The sequence below is a fragment of the Aotus nancymaae genome, unplaced genomic scaffold (genome assembly GCF_030222135.1).
Source record: "Aotus nancymaae isolate 86718 unplaced genomic scaffold, 86718_ANA_hifiasm-v0.15.2.pri h1tg000040l, whole genome shotgun sequence".
Taxonomy (NCBI): domain Eukaryota; kingdom Metazoa; phylum Chordata; class Mammalia; order Primates; family Aotidae; genus Aotus; species Aotus nancymaae.
Genome location: NW_026988454.1, coordinates 33,468,961 through 33,472,677, shown reverse-complemented (window position 1 = coordinate 33,472,677; position 3,717 = coordinate 33,468,961). Strand labels below are relative to the sequence as shown.

The 3,717-nt window shown below is 40.3% G+C and overlaps 1 non-coding gene across 1 annotated transcript; it reads left to right on the top strand.

Moving 5' to 3' along the window:
• Positions 1-481: 481 nt before the first annotated feature.
• On the top strand, positions 482-622 carry LOC135268440 (U4 spliceosomal RNA). The gene has a single exon (XR_010336768.1). It is a non-coding gene; the product is annotated as a U4 spliceosomal RNA (small nuclear RNA).
• The last annotated feature ends 3,095 nt before the right edge of the window (positions 623-3,717 follow it).

Below are 3,717 nucleotides of genomic sequence, written 5' to 3'. Positions count from 1 at the left end.
CCTGGACTTAGAGATCTTTCCTATTCTGGCATTTTTATGACTCTATGAAATTGGAAAGGACAGGATAGTTCATAGTGAGAGTGACTCACTGGAATGGCTGGAAGGGAAAGTACCCCCTAATCAGGAAGGTTTTGGGAAAACATTCAGGTATGCCTTAGGCACAGAAGAGCTATTTAGTAACAGGAAAATCAAGATGGTTTCCACTTCCTTTTACAAAGATTGTAGCTGGGGTAAGTTGCATTTTGAAAGGTGAGCTGCTAGATTCTGAAGACTGTGTAGGCAAGGTAATAATTGTACGTAGTTGGAAAGCAACCTTGAAAGTCAATGCTGTGTCTCTGCATCTATCACTTTTTTTTTGTTTGTTTTTGTTTTTTTGTTTCTGTTTGGTTGGTTTCATTGTTGTTGGTGGTGGTTGTTTTCCTGTTGCAGGAAAGGGAATCCCTGTGTCTGCATTCCACAGCAGATGAAAAACCCAGCATGCAGCTTTGCGCAGTGGCAGTATTGTAGCCAATGAGGTTTATCCGAGGTGTGATTATTGCTAATTGAAAATTTTTCCCAATACCGCGCCATGACAACTTGAAATATAGTCGGCATTGGCAATTTTTGACAGTCTCTATGGATACTGAATTTAAAAAAAAAAAAGAAAAAGAAAAAGAAAAACCCAGCATGCATTGATAAGGGTAATGTTGCTCCAAAAATCTTTAAGCACTGGAGTCACACAAGCAAGCTTTTGGACTCTTAAAAAATATGAACAATTGGGATGACTTCTTAAAAACAAATCAGCCAGATCCCTCCTCTTCTCCCTCCTTTAAAATTTTTACACTTAATCTTAGCCAAAAGCCTGAGAAGTGATTCCCTTAAATTCTAACTTAGAAGCATCTGTGTTACTGGAAGGCTTCATGCTTGTACTTGCATACAAAATTTCTGAAAGTTTATACCAGAAAAGCTTAACGTTGGCTATCTCCAGCCAGAAGAAATTGAGATGGGAATGGCTGAAAGGGCGATTGTGAAATTATTACCTTACCCACTTTTGACCTGTCATATTTTGTTTTATTTATTTTAAACGTGAGCGTGTTATCCATACATAAATAAAAGAAAAACTTAAGGAAACTTTATTTTATTCATGTTCTTTATTTTTCCTTATTTCATTATTGTTTTATTTATTTACCTTATTTTAAAATAACTGTAATATACGTTTGATTTGAAATATTGTATTTTCTCTAAATTTACCCCAAAGTGCTCATTGTTAGGTAGCATGTGATTTAATTCAAATATCAGATCATTTCTGTATGATTTTTTTTTTAACGATCTTTCAGAGGAAAACATAATCACAGTTTTCAGTTTGGACGCCAAATCATTTTGAGCATAATGTTAATTGATTTAATTAAATAAACTTATCTGATTGTTGTTGAAACAGACAGATCTGTGCTGAGCTTTGCTGGCAGCACTGTTACACACTTGGGATGAAATGGGTTCATTCGGGTTAGGGAGGGCAATGACTTTGGCTTCTGGAATGCTACATTAAAAGTCTATGACTATCAGGCTGGGCGCGGTGGCTCATGTCTGTAATCCTACCACTTTGGGAGGCCGAGGTAAGTGGATTACCTGCGGTCAGGTTCAATACCAGCCTGATCAACATGGCAAAACTCCATCTCTACTAAAAATTCAAAAATTAGCTGGGCATGGTGGCATGCATTTGTAATCCCAGGTACTCGGGAGGTGGAGACAGGAGGATTTCTTGAACCCGATGGGTGGAGGTTGCAGTGAGCCGAGATCGAGCCACTGCACTCCAGCCTGGGTGACAGAGCGAGACTCCATCTAAAAAAAAAAAAGGCCAGGCAAGGTGGCTCACGCCTGTAATCCCAGCACTTGGGGAGGCTCAGGTGGATCACAAAGTCAAGAGATAGAGACCATCCTGGCCAACATGGTGAAACCCTGTCTCTACTAAAAATACAAAAATTAACTGGGTGTGGTGGTGCACACTTGTAGTCCCAGCTACTCAGGAGGCTGAGGCAGGAGAATCACTTGAACCCAGGAGGCGGAGGTTGCAGTGAGCCGAGATCGCACCACTACACTCCAGCTTGGATGACAGAGCAAGACTCCATAAAAAAAAAAAAAAAAAAAAAAAAAAAGGAAGAGTCTATCAAAAGTAGCAAGAAAAGAGGAGTGAGCAGAATCGTGTTAGAGAAGTGTGAACAAATCGGCAGCCACTCATCTATTGCATGGATGTGAATGTCAAGTGACTTGCATCCTTGTGCTGATGACCTTTGGTCCACTGTTCCCAAGAGGTGCTTGTCTGCTTGTATATTTTCTTTGAACAGTCTGTACTCGGCATGTTGTCATTATAGCACTGCCATCATGCTGCCTGTGACACACTACTAGGTGGAGCACAGGACAGAGGACCTAGAAAAGAAGAAACCCAGAACCCTGCCCATCAGAGTCCACGGTTTCCAAGGCATCCAAATACACAAAGATATCTGTCTGAACACAATGTTATAGGCACACACTGAGTAAACCTTAAGGAGTGGCCAGCTGAGGTGGCTCACGCCTGTAATCCCAGGACTTTGGAAGCCCGAGGTGGGCAGATTACTTGAGCCCAGAAGTTTGAGGCTAGCCTGGGCAACACAGCAAGACCCTATCTCTGCAAATAATAATAATAAAAAAAATAGTGGGGCATGGTGGTGGATGCCTGTAGTCCCAGCTACTCAGAAGGCCGAGGTGGGAGGATGGCTTAAGCCCAGGAGGCAGAGGGTACAGCAAGCTGTGATTGCACCACTGCACTCCAGCCTGGGTGACCCTGTCTCAAAATAAAAACAAACAAGCCAAAAACTTGAATGATTGCTCTTAGTCTCGCTGATAAAGTCTTTTACGGAAAACGTGGCAAGCAGAGAAAACACGTAAACTAAGTGTGTTCTTGAGTGCATTTGTTTGCAGTGGCCAAATTAGACTGGGAAAGGGCTGATTGCGGGTACACGCCCTATGAATTAACCCTGCTTCACAAGGAGCATCTGTACAAAAAATTATTGAAAATGTAAAAAAAAAAGACTAGAAAAGATCACTTCCAAGCCACAGTGAGGTCTAAGTAATAAACTAATTTTTGGTTTGAATAATTAGTCAACACTTTTCATGCAATATGAGAAAAACATTTAAATACTTTCTCTCAAATTTGGCTTAATTTATCTGAATGATTGCATTTTTCTATTTTGTTTTTTGTAGTATTATTTATTTTTTCAACTTTTATTTTAGATCCACGGAATACATGTGCAGGTTTGTTGTTTTTGTTAACAGAAGTATTGTTCTGATTAACACCAGGAAAAGTGTTAACACTGCTGTGCTCCCAGTGCAAGGCTCGAGGAATGTTACATAGGATTTTAGGGGCTTTTTGATGGATGAGGAGAGAAATTACTTAACAGGATAAGTTAGAGATTGACTACAGGATGTAACGTCTTGCCTTGCCAATTAAACTGATTGATTATTGACTGACTGATTCATTATATCCTGGGGATGTTGAAGAAACTGGCGGGCGGTCTTTGTCCTAGAAAGTATTATTGCAGCTGTGATAACTGCTTCAATACATTGTCAAATACATTAAAGAAGCAAGTTACATGAAATGTGCTTTGCTTTGGATTCATCTGTCTTCCTCCATTCTCAGTAACTTACTAAGTCTCATTGATGTGGGACTGTTGAAACATCTCTTCTCTGTCCACCCCAACTGGG